Source organism: Camellia sinensis, chromosome 3, assembly GCF_055761805.1.
Source record: "Camellia sinensis isolate YWXY chromosome 3, ASM5576180v1, whole genome shotgun sequence".
Taxonomy (NCBI): Eukaryota; Viridiplantae; Streptophyta; class Magnoliopsida; order Ericales; family Theaceae; genus Camellia; species Camellia sinensis.
The window spans coordinates 208,598,403-208,613,730 of record NC_138963.1 but is presented as its reverse complement, the minus strand read 5'-3'; the positions used below and the strand labels follow the sequence as shown (position 1 = coordinate 208,613,730).

Sequence of the window (15,328 nt, the reverse complement as noted above, 5' to 3'; positions counted from 1 at the left end):
TCGTGTTTTTGTTTGGGCGGGAGATCGACGAAAATTTCAATTTTTTTTTTTGTTTTTGTTTTAATCTCAGCCGTTGGATGTGCAACGGCTCATCTAAGCTGTTGAAAGTAGGGAATGGAGGTCGGGCCTCAAGGAGAGGATTTGAACTTGATATTTCCTTCCTACCATTCAAACTTTATCTCCCACAAACATGCAAAAATACACCCAAAAAATAACAACAATATTTTAAATTCACCCTTATCAATTAAGAATTTATTCAGAAAAAGAAATTAATAATTCATATTCATTTCATATAAGGATCTCACATTTTATCAATTCAATTTCTATCACACAAACAAATTTGGGATAAATTTAGAATCCTTAAGGTAGGTTCCTTGCATTTTTTAAAAAAATAAAAATAAAAATGATTTATTGATCTTGAGGCCTATAGATTGGTAACATAAAAAGAGAAGATCAAAGTCAAAGTACGATACTGAAACTTGAGTACTCTCTTATCTCCTCATCTCACTAGCTAAGTCCAAGCAATCTATATAGTATATATGTATCAATCAATCAAATCAATCAAATTAGGTCTTAAGTCCCATAAAATGAGATCGGCTCTTTGAAGCCTTCTTCTCCACGCGACCTTATAAAAGGCTATTTCGCTAGTCAAATTAAATAGATCCATATTTCTATTCATAACACTAGCCAACGTTAATCTAGGCCTACCCCGTCCCCTAACATTCTTATTTACCGTTACAGTATTGCATCTCTTCACTACTGCCTCTATTGGTCTCCGTTGAATGTGACCAAACTATCTTAATCGATTCTCTCTCAACTTATCTTCTATCAGTGCTATTCCTACCCATTCCCGAATACACTCATTCCTAATTCTGTCTTGTTTAGTCTTGTCACGCATCCACCTTAACATTCTCATCTCAGCCACACTTATCTTATCTGCATGTTATTTTTTGGCTGCCCAACACTCAATCCCATACAACGTCGTTAGTTTAATAACCATTCTATAAAACTTACCTTTTAGTCTAGTGGGTATTCATTTATTGCACAGTATCCCAGACACACTTCTCCACTTACACCATCCCTAATTTTTAATAGAAAGAGGTTTGTCATCACTTCTTCAGATTCAGCCACCAACTTATGGAAACCTAGTCACCATTCTCAACATTGATGGAGGTGGCATTCAAGGAATCACTCCTATCACTATCTTCACTTTCCTTGAATCCCAACTTTAGGGTAATTATAACCTTATTTTTCCTTCATTCTAAACTTATATAAAAATATATAGATTTTGTGATTGTAGGTTACTAATTCCAAAAAAGTTGGTTGATGATCAGGAGCTAAATGGAGAAGATGCAAAACTTGCACATTACTTTGATGTGATTGTGGGAACAAGCATAAACGAGCTTGTGACTGCAATGTTCATTAGAAAATAATAGTTCTTTAATGACTTTAATGTAATATTAAAGTGGTTTAGATTCTTTGTAATGAAATCTTTACACCACAAAAAGAATGACAAAAAACCATCCAGATTTGAATGAGATATTAACTTATTAAGTTAGCCTCATGAAAGAGGTGTTGGGAAAGGTATGTAACCTTCTATCCCACATTGATTATAGAGGAGAGTATTGATGGGTATTTAAATCTCATTTTTTGCCTAAAGATGTGAGTCTTTTGGGGCATTTAAATTTTTCGAAGAAATTGACTTATGGATGCTTCAAGGATGGGTTTGGGTCAAAACTATAGTCCAAGTTGATTATGCAAAAATTGTCACATGCACGTGCACCGCCCACCCAAACTGGGCCGAGTCAGTGATCCTTGGGCTTGAGGCTTGTTGGAATGGGTTAGGTTTGAGCTGGGCCAAGTTGATGGTCTACCAACCTAATCTTTTTGGGCCAAGCCAGGTTGGTGGCTGCAAACATACACACATGTACATATAAAGCGTATAACTCTCACACTTAAAACCCATCAATTTGCTGCATTTGTTGCAGGAAGGCTCCTCCTCTCTCTCATTCCATGTGTATAAAAAGGAGACCCCTCTCCTTCAGTCTGCTACCCATAAAATTATTCTCCCTTTGTGTTCAAATAGTCTTCTCCAGTCTTATATTTTTCCTAGCGTGAGAGAGTGTTGTTTTAGTTCTGTTCACCGAAGCTACACTGTAGGTGCTTGGCTATATCTGGTCCAACCGTCGCATCTTGAGAGACTGACGTCGAACAACCGCCAGCACCCCAACCAGTGAGCCAACGAATCTATTTTAAGGAAACTATCTAGCACAGGCTTTAATTAACTTCTTTTTGCCATTATTTTGTTATGCATTTTTGTTCCATCTACTTGTAATTTTTCAACATGCTTCTTGTTTTGAAATTTAAAGTGTTAAATATGAATCTATTTATACTATTTACTACACAATTTTTTACAACATTCTTAAAACTCCCAAGAACTGTAGTACTCACACACAGTGTAGAAAAACATTATTGCAGTGTAGAATTCATGAATAAGATGTATGCTTGCTGCGGTTTCCTTACATATTATTCCTTATTAGACATTCAGTGTGATATCTATACTAAGGCCACCGTTTCCCGGATTCTTCATTTCTCTGATTAGTTATATATATAAGAGCTCCCTAAGCTTTCCTTTTAGTTCTCAAATACTGTTTGCCTTAATTAATTAAAACACACACACACATACACACACACACACACACACACACAAAAAACTATGCATGATCTGAGTTTAGTATTTGGAATATTATGTTCTGGGCTTTCAATTTAAGAAGCAGGTTTTTTTATTTTTTACTTTCTAGATCTCTAGTTTAATTTTACATGCTAGTGTGTGTTTTATTCACTGTTTAATTTCTTGTATAATCTTTTTTTATGGGCATGCTTTTTATTTCTTACCATGATTTGTATGCTTCTTTATTTTATAGTTTCATAATATAATTTGCATTCTCATGAGTCTCTAATTTTTAGTTAAAATGGACATGCTAATTAGTTTTTGCTTTTCGAATATGATATACATGTTCATTGTTTCTATTTTCCTAGTAAATTCACATGTTTATTAGATCGTAGATTTTTAGGATAATTCACATGTTTTATAATTTCTAATTTGTAATGTAATTTGCATGCTAAATTGCTTTCTAATTTTTAGTGTAATTTGCATGCTAATGGTTTTATAATTTCTAGAATTATTTATTTACATGTTAATCATCTACAACTATGTACATGTTTAATCACTACAAGAAAATGCACATTTGGCGACTAAAATTGGCGACCAAAACAATTTTAGTCGCCAAAAGTAACCATATTGGGCGACTAAAAACCTGATTTAGTCGGCATTCGTTTAATATTTTTAGCTACTAAATTAATTTAGTCGCCATATATTATTATTGGCGACCAAACTTAGCCGTAGTCGTTGTTTGCTACTATTTTGGGACAAAAAATTTTTGTCGCCAAAAGATGGGCATATTTTTTATGAATTTATGGCGACCAAAACTAAGTTAGTCGTTGTATAGTAAATATTGCCGACGAAAAATTAGAATTAGTAGCCAAATAGGATGCTTTTGGCGACCAATTTTTAGCCGCCAAAAATGATTTTGGCGACAAATAAGGATTTAGTCACTAAAGCTTCGAAATTTTTTAGAGGGAAACTCATTAAAGATTCGCGCCCAGTATATATATTTCAGAGACACATTTTTGGAACTGTTTTGTCTCACACACCAACATACAGACCTCACACACCAGCAGTCGATGCCAAACCTGACCGCCGATCATCACCATCGCTGTCCACCGGCGCTGGCCGATCATCGCTGGTCACCATCGCTAGCCACAGGTATTTGTCTCTCGTCTCTCTCCCTCTCTGTCGATCTGGGTCTGTCTATTTGTATCTCTCATCCCCGTGTCTCTAACGATTTCTCTAGGGTTTTTAATTTTTTTTTTTGTTTCATTTTCTGTTGATTTCACAAACAATTTTTAGGGCTTTTTCTGATTTCGTGGATGGGTTTGGTTAAAATTTCGGATTGCCGATTTCTGATTCTCCATTGTGGATTGTTGAACTATATGACCAAATGTTCCAAACTAACCCTGTTTTAGGAAATCAGATGATTAAACTGAATGCATATATATATATATGACCTCTGTTTTAGGAATATTCCAAACTAACCCTATATATATATATAAATCTAAATAATATTCCAAACAAAAAATCATGTTCTATGCTCATAATAAAAGATTTCATTTTGAAGAATGTAGGTATAGTCCACACCCCACTAATTTGGAGCTCTTTTTATCAATTGAGCTAATGCTTGTTAGTAGAAATGTATCATATTATATAGGAAACAATTTCATGTTCTTTGCTTTGATCTCTCACAAGACAAGTCCAAGGCATATCCTTAACTATAAATTCAATTTTGCAGGACACTTTCTTTGCAAACTAACCCTATATATATTATTCCAAACTAACCCTATATATATAACCCTATATATATAAATCTAGATTTCATAGGTGAGAAATCTAAATAATGTTTGACCTTGTTTTGTGTGTTAGTGAGAGGATCTGAGACCACAAAGGAAAAGCCTCTGCAATCTAAGTAAGCTAAGGAGCTTAAAGTGACAATCCAGTTCCATTCTGCTGTGCTTTTTGGAGATTTAAGGTACCTTTTCTTTGGAAAAAATTTCCGTCTAATTTGCTTATAATTTTTTTTTTTTTGCTCTGATGATGAAAATCGTATTTATGTTGTTCCCAGCATTTAGAACAACATATGTTTTTAATGTAATCAAACACTCAAATTTGAGAACCACAATTACAACTACATTATAAACAATGTTTGAGAACCCCAATCATTTTTAAACATCTACAATTTTTACATAAACTAGCATCACTTGGATGGGGTAGTCGCAGCCATCCTACTATAACCTGCTGCTCATTCAATACCCCATCTCATCCACTATGGATTTAGTAGTAGTATATGAAAAAATAAAAATAAAATAACAAAAAACCTAAACAGAGGATATAACTAAGGTTTACATTCAAAGTAGTGGCAATCATTAAAAGCACTAGGAGTCTAGTCGCTCATATTGTAGTAGCCCTTCCTGATGATGATAACTTCCATTGTGTCCATTTAATTAGCATCAGTTGCATACTCTAATGCCTTTAATAATGTAGGCAGAAATAGTTTGAGAGAGAACCATAAACAATTTGCCTTAGGATCCTGTGAACTACCACACATCCAAAACCATATCTTGTTGATTACCCAACAATGCCCTCACATAAATGTATTGAACATATACTTCCTGTTCCATGAATCATTTGCGTATGAGGGTCCTCTGAATAAAATTCAAAATACAAATTGTTGTTGGGTCGCCAGGATTATCAGTTAACAAATTTTCTTCTCCCTTCAGCACGGGTTAACAATATACTGTCATGAACTAAAAATATCGAAAGACGTTGCAAACATATTACAAAGAATTACAAGAAAAAAAACTGAATTTGTAAAATATGTGAATGGAAAACCTTGATGTGGATCGCTGGGAATAGAAACCAAAATGATTTACAGAATTGTAAATACATATTGACAATGAATCGATGAACATGTGACAAAATTAACTACATAGCTAAAGAGAGCAATGAATTTACAGGGTATGCGCATACCATCAGTGCCATTGTTAGTTTCTGAATTTCGATATTTTGAAGTTGTTCCAAAAGGGGCAAGCTCCACCAGTATTGGGTTTACAGCAGGAACAAATATTTCGTTGTAAAATGTAATTATATCAACATGCTTCTGCCCTGTTTTCTGTTTTCAGAGTAATGTAAAGGATTTGAATAACCTTTTCTTGTGTGCTCTGTTTTGCTGGGTTTGTCTTTGCTCTGCTCAGTTGGTTTGCTGCTGCGGGTGGGGTGGGTGTGGGCTGTTTATTCTTTGTTTATTGTTGATGTTTTGGTTGATGTTGGTGATGGTTGCTGGGTGGAGTTTAATAGGTCTATGAGGTCTTAGGTTTTTGGTTTATTCCAAATAATGGTAGTTTGGGGTTTTGATTCTTTGGGGGGTTTTTTTTTCTTGACTTTTTTTCTTGTTGGCTTTGGTTTCTCACCAACCCTTGGGGTCGAGCTTGTAGATGATTGGGCTCTCTGCTGATGCCTTGTTTTGTTGTTTTGTGTGCTACTGTTTGGTTGTTATTCATGCTGTGTTGGTTGTTAATCTGACACAACATTTAGGCATTTCAAAATATGTTTTGAAGTAAACAAAGCCATGAGAACACTCACATTTGCTGCTGGTTTTGTTTATACTGAGAACACTCACATTTTGAGAAGTCATTTTTTTTTATGCACACCACTATTGAAATTTTGGATTGTAATTTTTGGTAGTTGATTGAGGGAAAAATTTTATTCTTATACTGGAATTAAGTTTATCAAGTTTTGGAATTTTATGGAACTTGACTCACTTTAAATAGTAGTGAAACATTACCATGTTACAATGACTTGCTACCTTAGCATGATAGTTCCTGATGGGTTGCTCTGTAATGGGACTAGAGGTTGTTTTCTTGCTTTAGAACCTAAAAAATTGCAAATGAAGTATGACAAATTTGATCAGAATTTAAAGCTCTTGAAGGATTCATAACTGACAGACACTTACTACTTTTTGAACAAGCTTCTTGTTTGGCATAGGACTTGAAACCTTGAAGTTTGGCGTCTCTGACTGAGCCTTAAATACTGTCTCTCTAGCAATGAGTCTTTTTTAGACATAATTTATGGATATTTGTCACGTTGTACAAATGGCTGGATGGACTATCATGTATATTTGAGATCTAATAGTTATGTCTTGTTATTCTGACAGTGCTGCATATCAATGGTTTAAGGAGGCAAAAGAGAAACATTCAGCATTGAATGCGATCATATATGGAAATATAATATATGCCCATTGGTATGTTTTTCATTTGACAAATTTCGAGCTTTTTTTTTTTTTTTTTTTTTTTTTGGTTGCTCTGCCATATGCATAGATGAAAAGTTTGTAGATCATGTTCCTAATTTCTATAGCTAGTAACCTCAAAGATGGGTTAGGTACTATCATATTGAAATTTGTTTTGAAAAATTTGTAGTATTCTATCTATGGTATGATGGTATCTGTTTTGGGGCAAAGAATTGTTGAAACTGATGTGAGCTAATAATCTGATAGAAATGCTCCTATGCTGAATTTTAGATATGTCATATTATTATTGGAGACCTCTGATGTAACCATAGTCAACGTAGCGATTCTTAGCCCAAACTTTACCTTGTCTAGCAAAGCAACTTTATATATATACAAGTACTATGCTTTTTTTTTTTTTTTTTTTTTTTTTGCTTGTATTATATATTAGCCATTCACTTGGGAAATGAAGCCTTCCTAATAAAATGTCAAAGCTTCTTATTTATGGTCTAGCAACCCTAATAAAATAAGAAAACTAATACTCATATGTTGAGTTTTGACATCAATGTAGAATAATTGTTTGGTACCATCAGTTGGATCTCTATTTCAGGGTTATTCGTTTGTTAATTGGAAGTGATGTTGGGTGGAGTTCATGGTAAAAGGGTAAATGGTGTGGTCCCTGGTGTGTTACTGTAGAGGGTCATTGGTCTGTTGCTACTACTGCTGGCTGATGCTGGACTGTATGCTTAGGTTCACACGGGTCATCAGGTGGCCTCCTGTGTGTTTCGGATCCTAGAGAATTCCAGATGTCAGGTTGCTACAGCAATAGAAGCTGAAGTCTGAGTTATGGGTAACTTGCTCAAGTTGCAAAATCATGAAGTTATGTTGCCACTGAATTTGTAGTGGAATGATCTGTGTGAGAGGTTGAGCAGCAATAGTATTATGCCATGGTCTTGGTAGATAACCTGCAAAAATCTAGTGTGTTGATCTGTGTTGCTAGTCTAGGTGAAAGGAATGCTCTTGATAGGATTAAAACCTGTTTTGATCTCTTGATTGTGGTTGTTTTGTGTTTTGCTCTCCCAATTGGTGGTTGCTGCTGCTATGGATTTTGTCCTGTTTCTTGATGGTTTGAGGCTGATGTGTAGGAGCCTGCTGGGGTATGCTGCTGGTTGGTTGCTGGTCTGCTGTGTGGTTTTGGAGTCTGTTTGGTGTATGAGGATGATTGGAGGCTGCAAATAGGTGTTCAGAGGTTAGCTGGTGTATACTGTGGGAGGAAGTGGTATTGCTAAAAATGATTTTTTGGTTCATTTCTGATTGAGAAAAATTATGGGTTTGAATTCTAAGATACAAATCAATGGTAACAAGTTTCGTTCTTTTCTTTTCTGTAAGGTCATCTTAGGATTTTTAGTCAAGGAAAAATACCAAAGAATACTATACATAAAAAAAAATTAAAAAAAGAGAGAAATGGTAAAAAAGAAAAAAAAAGAATATTATACAAACAAAAAATTCATATAATTGGTGAAAATAATGCGATCCACACCCACATAGTGTTCTCACCCCAAATAATTTGTCACTTGAAATCCACCTAATATATGACATGAACAATAAAATAGAAACCCATCAACTACATTAATAAAATTTTCAATGTAAATGATAAATCAAATCGTCTGATAACAATTTTGAATAGTGAGATATTATCACTTTCATTCCTCACTTGCAAGCCTCTCACTTAGTATCCTAACTCCCATGTACCTGCAGCATTTACAAACATAGTTTCTGGAATCAGTGATAATTAAGCACATTAATTCTAAAGATGATTAAAACACAGACAGTTTCATGGAACAGAGACAAGAGGGGGTCTCTCATCTGAGAACCTTTATGTATTTTATTTATGTGCAAGTAAACTTTTTGTAATGCAAAAGATCTGTCAGGAACAATTATTCATGCATGTTTGTTACGTAATGTAGGTACCATGGTTCCTGGAATCAAGACGGGGTGACGGAAGAGAGGAACAAGCGGCAACGTATTATCACCCTCTGAAGCATGTCCACAGGAGATTGGCACCCCGCTGACGTTCTTTGATGAGACGCAACCACCAGATGATACACAAACAGTGGTGGACGAGACGTAGCTAGGTGGAGTGGGTAAGAGCATTGAACTTAGTTGTAAGCTAAAAATTTTGTTTTTTTTTTTTTACTATTTGGGTGCATAAGTCATCAAGTAAGGCAATGAAAACCCCGTAAAGACAAAGAGAAACAAAGAAAAAAAAAAACAAAAGGTTACTTTGCACATAACAAGGACACTTCCACAACAAATAAAATATTAGCTAAACAACCTTGAAATCAGCTACAACAGCAGCAACAACCAATTGAATGTTGCCCCAGCTGCATCGATAGCTTCGAAATCCAAGTTGTAGCATAATTTATGTTTGACTTTATGCAGCCAAACAGTAGCTGGCAGCAACACTAGGCAGCGAAAAAACTAACAGGACCCATAACTAACACTTTTTTTTTTTAAGTTCATTAGCAATGTTTGTAATTTGTGACTTCCTTCCCTTTTTGTACCTGGGCAAACGAGGTCAACTCGTGTACGAGGATCAACATTAGGAAAAGGAGTGCAGAAAAAAATTACTAGGAGAAAGGGGGAGAAATTACATGTCTATGTCAATCGGATGTTGAACGCAATCACAGGAGGGAATGCCATCCCAGTGACGAATGAGTTGGGCCTTCAAATTAGACGGTTGTGCCCTTTTCAGAGCGTGAAGTCATGGAGAAAATTGATCAAACTACCAAAGATGCGGTCATCCAAGCGGTGCTAGTATGAGAATCATCTTGCCATAATGTCTTCATTATGTTATTTGTAATTGCATAAATTAATTGTTGTACTAATTCTCTTATTATGTTTGTAGGACAAGTTTGTTATCGGCGATGATTTTGATAATGATGAACAAGCTCAACAGATCCTCGATAGAAAGGCATATTTGCTATACAAGGATTGGAGGTACAATCTAAAGCAAGAGTTCCTCAAACTTGAGGAAAAGAGTGTTGATGACCCCTATAGTCATCTGCCTAGTGGAGTGAGCTTAGAGGACTAGAAATATATGATTGATGTTGCTTGGAAAGACGAATCTCATTTGGTAACAAATTAATTAGAAACCCCATTATTGAAATTAATTTATGTTTTAATATGTAAAAATTGTTCACTAATTTTTTTTTATTTTGTTTTTTTTTTTTGTTCCTATTTTTTAGGAACGTTCAAAAGCTGGTAAAGCAAATAGGGGTATGCTCCCCTATAATCATACAAGTGGATCGCGATCATTTCCTATAGCAATGTCACTTATGGTGAGAAGTTAATTTACTAATGTAATGGATGATTGATTCTTCTTGATTTTGAATATTACCATGTACTAATTCGTCAATGGAATTTTTCTAAACCTAACAGACAAATGAGGATGGAGATATAGATTTTCCTGAATTTTATAAGAAAGCACACAAGTCTAAGAAGACGGGAGATTGGATTGACTCCAAATGTGGTGAGCTACATGTGAGTATGGAATGTTGAAACCAAGTGTGTTGCATATCTATTAGTAAAGTTGTTTTACATTCCTTCTCCCATCTTGACTTTATTATTTTTTTGCCATGACAGGATGATATGGTGAATCTACAAGTGGTAGCCACTGATGTAGGGATGCCATTGACCCACGAAGAAATATCAAGGCAAGTGCTCGGGGAAAAAAAAACTACTTGCGTGGATGTGGGATAGGCCCACAACCCTCTTTCACAGCTTCTAGTGCGGCACGAGCACGTGATAAACATATGGAGTCAATGAGAGCGAAACTGGAGGTTCTTCATGAGGACCGTCGAAGAGATCACGACGAGTTGCTGAAGGAGAAAGAGGAGTGCCAAAGAGATCCCGAGGAGCTATTGAAGGAGAAAGAGGAGCGCTGAAGAGATCACGAGGAGCTATTGAAGGAGAAAGAGGAGCACCAAAGAGATCGAGAGGAAATTATGAGGGAAAGAGAGCAGCTCATCAAACAAGTCAATGAAGAAAAAAAAGCACGGGAGGAACAATAAGTACAACTCAATCATTTGAACGACGTGGTGTCACGGCTGACAACCCTCTTGGAGGGTTAAGATGGTCATCCTACTATTCGGTAAACAGAATTTTGTTTGACAAGCTAGTTCAACTTCTACAACAAATATGGATCATATTGACATAGAATTGTTTTCTAAAGTTGCTATGCAAATTTTGTTTTTGTTATGTGCTTCGAATAGGTTTTAAGGCATAAAGTGAGTAGACTTTGCAACAGCCGACGTGGTGTTTTGCTACATTACACAAAGGACCGTAATCTGATTTCCATAAGGTAACCACATGATTTCAATGAAATATTAAGTTCCCCAAAAGCAAATACGATGAGCCTATGAATATGAGGCTAGTTACTATATTAGCAGTGATATCCAATTGAATGTAATTTCAAATTTAAGACTAATTGAATAAACCAAGTTAAATTGGAATGAATTTTGATTTAGTACAATATAACTAGTACAACTGGACTGGTCTAAAGTGCATGCAAGCCATGATTGGCTCATAGTGATGAGTTTGAGAGAGAGAAGAGCTGTGAAGATACAATGCAAATTGAGAGCACTAAAAGGTATAGAAAACCAATTTTTTAGAAAACTAAAATGTTCTTTGAATTTTTTAAGTTAGAAACAGTCGGTAGGTTTTAATCGAGTCAATCGGTATATATTTTTGTAACGCTTCTATGTATAATAAGTCTATCATTGTTTCTAGAGTTTGGGGTCTATTAGTGGACAACAATTTTGGGTTGTAATCAAAAGGATGATAATACAATTGTAATTTTTGTTGCGTAAAAAGGACGGTAATACGTGAAAAAAATTAATGAAACCCTCATTGTGCATTAGGAGTTGTCAACATTGAATCATGACTTTATTTGGGTTGTATTCAACATAATTCCGGGTCTATTTCCCCCTATTGACCATGTTCAGTACGTTGGACAATTATGAGCTTCATTATTGTCATATTGGAAAAATATATTAGTTCAGTTAGTCTCCTCTGTAAAATGTCGTCTTACCAGAACGCCATAAACTTAGCCGAAAAAGGCCTTCGTGGGCCGAAATTTGAAAGCAGCCCCCGAACCACTATGGGGATGGCACGGGTAGCTTCCTCGTGTCAAATAGGACCTATAGGGAATGACGGGACGTAATTAGCACATGTACGTTGGGAGTTGGCGTGAAAAACGCCATAACCTTAGTTGAAAAAGGCATTCGAGGGCTGAAAATTGAAATCAGCCCCCGAACCACTGTAGGATGGCACGGGTAGCTCACTGGTGTAAAATAGGACCTATGGGGACAGACAGGATGTAATTAACATATGTACGTTAGGAGTTGGCGTGAAAAACATCATAAACTTTGTCGAAAAGGCGTTCGAGGGCCGAAAATTGAAAACAGCCCCTAAACCACTGTAGGAATGGCACAGGTAGCTCCCTTGTGTCAAATAGGACCTGTGGGGATAGACGGGACGTAATTAGCACGTGTACGTTGGAAGTTGTCGTGGAAAAGGCCATAAACTTAGCCAAAAAAGGCCTTCAAGGGCCGAAAATTGAAAGCAGCCCCCGAACCACTGTAGGGATGGCACGAGTAGCTTGCTGGTGTAAAATGGGACCTATGGGGACAGACGGGACATAATTAGCACGTGCACGTTGGGAGTTGGCATGAAAAACGCCATAAACTTAGCCGAAAAAGGCGTTCGAGGGCCGAAAATAGAAAGCAGCCCCCCAACCACTGTAGGGATGGCACGAGTAGCTGCCTTGTGTCAAATAGGACCTGTGCGGACAGACGGGACATAATTAGCAAGTGTACATTGGGAGTTGTCGTGAAAAAGGCCATAAACTTAGCCGAAAAGGCCTTTGAGGGTCGAAAATTGAAATCAGCCCCCGAACCACTGTAGGGATGGCATGGGTAGCTTCCTTGTGTCAAATAGGACCTGTGGGGACAGATGGGATGTAATTAGCACGTGTACGTTGGGAGTTGTCGTGAAAAAGGCCATAAACTTAGCCGAAAAAAGCCTTCGAGGGCCGAAAATTGAGAGCAGCCCCGAACCACTGTAGGGATGGCACGGGTAGCTTGCTGGTGTAAAATAGGACCTGTGGGAACAGACGGGACGTAATTAGCACGTGTACGTTGGGAGTTGGCGTGAAAAAAACCATAAACTTAGCCAAAAAAGGCGTTCGAGGGTCGAAAATAGAAAGCAGCCCCCTAACCACTGTAGGGATGGCACGGGTAGCTTCCTTCTGTCAAATAGGACATGTGTGGATAGACGGGACGTAATTTGCACATGTACGTTGGGAGTTGGCGTGGAAAATGTCATAAACTTAGCCGAAAAGGCCTTCGAGTGCCGAAAATTGAAAGCAACCCCCAAACAACTGTAGGGATGGCACAGGTAGCTTCCTCACGTGAAATAGGACCTGTGGGGTCAGACGAGATGTAATTAGCACGCGTACGTTGGGAGTTGGCGTAAGAAATGCTATAAAGCTAGACCAAAAATATATTAAAGCTTATATTGACTTCCGAAGTTGAAAGATAAGATACTTGACATTTACCACAAGTCTTGACTAGTTTCTGTTGCAATATTTACATTGTTTCTGTTGTTAGCATTTGCTTTGAACCTTTCTTTTCTACCATATCCTTAAAAAAAATAAATAAATAAATAAATAAATAAAAACACTCACTAAGAGATAAGAAAAAGAGTGAATTGAAAATGTGTTGCCCCCAAATCATACTAGATAAGATTGTAGAAAAAATTATTGATTTAGTGATCCAATCGGTGGTGTGTCATATCCGTTTTGTTACTTGCTACAAAGGAAACCTAGAGAAGTTGGATGCTGAAAAGAAGAACTTGGAAGATCAGTGGCAAAAAGTCAATGGCGAAGTTGATATATACAAGACCCTTGGTGAAGACATAAAGGCTAATGTTTCAAACTTTCTAACAGAGGCGGACAAGATGATAAAAGAAGTTAAAGAATTTGTGAACCACATAACAGATCTTGAAAGCATGAAATGCTTTAAATTTGTGAACCACAAAACAGATTAGGGTGCATGGACTAGGAGGGGTAGGTAAGACAAAAATGGTTGAAGAGGTTGGCAAACAAGTGAAAAAAATGACTTTTTGATGAAGTTGTGATGGCATGTATTAAAGCTTACAAAAATATATGTGCTATAAGCATCTCTATATATGTGCATTTATGAATAAAATACATATATGTTTACACATTAGACTAAACTTGACTTGGGGATCATGCTTGACTTGGGAAATTTATTTGCACTTTGAATGTACACTTTCAATACAATTTAAAGTGTAAAGAAAGTATATTGAAATTCCTAAATTCAAACTATAGTTAAATACAATTTCAATTGCAATTGACATCCTTGCAATTTGTGTTTTGTAGATGGCTATAACTTTTTGTTTACAATTTTTGTTTACAATGGAACTAATGGGTGTAATTTTTGTTGTGTAGATGGCTTTTGGCATTGACATATGGATCTTCTATTTTTTTGTCCGGAAGATAATTCACAGTTTTGCAAATTTCGGAAGTTTTTTGTCGTCCTATACTTTTTGTGTGGACTGTGGATCCATCGTACATATAATTTTTGACGGGGTACATAGTATTTTTGGAGCTTCTATTAATTGCTCTGGTCGTATAGAATCAATGGACCATGGAATTTGGATGCGTCGTATATATAATTTATGGGGGGGGGTACATAGTGTTTTTGGAGCTTGTATTAACTGCTCTGGTGGTATATATATGGATTACCTTTTGTCGTGGTACATATTACCATGGTAATTTGTATCTTGGCAAATGGTCATTACAATGCGTAGTATAGTAAAAATGTTGTGTAAGGAGGACATTGTTTTGGTAACGTATTTGGAATGTATGACGTTATTATTTGTAATTGGAATATATATAGTTGGTTTGTATATAAGTTTACATAAGCAGGTGTTCTTTTTTGTTTGATGGTTGTAAGTGAAACATGCATTACAGAATAGGTGATAATATATATAGGTTGTATACCTATTACAGTTTGTGGTGGATACATACAGGTTCTAACAAAATTTATTAAAATGAAAAAAATAAAATAAAAATATAAAATGACGTTTTTGGTGACAAAACAATTAGTAGGCAAAAAAGAAATAAATCTTTTGGCGACTAAATATTTAGTAGCTAAAACAAATCAAAACACTTTTGGCGACTCACTGTTTAGTAGCTAAAACTCAAAACACTTTTGGCGACAACATTTTTAATCACCAAAACATAATAAAAAAGCATAGCCGACTAATCTATTTAGCAGCCAAACAAGAATGAACCTTTTCACGACTAAAGATTTAGTAGCTAAAATAACACTATTGGCGACAAA

The 15,328-nt window shown here is 36.1% G+C and overlaps 1 long non-coding RNA gene across 1 annotated transcript; it reads left to right on the top strand.

The window, feature by feature from the left end:
• Positions 1–11,170: 11,170 nt before the first annotated feature.
• LOC114282303 (uncharacterized) lies at positions 11,171–14,893 on the top strand. Its single transcript, XR_014365176.1, has 2 exons — positions 11,171–11,259; positions 14,431–14,893. It is a non-coding gene; the product is annotated as an uncharacterized LOC114282303 (long non-coding RNA).
• The last annotated feature ends 435 nt before the right edge of the window (positions 14,894–15,328 follow it).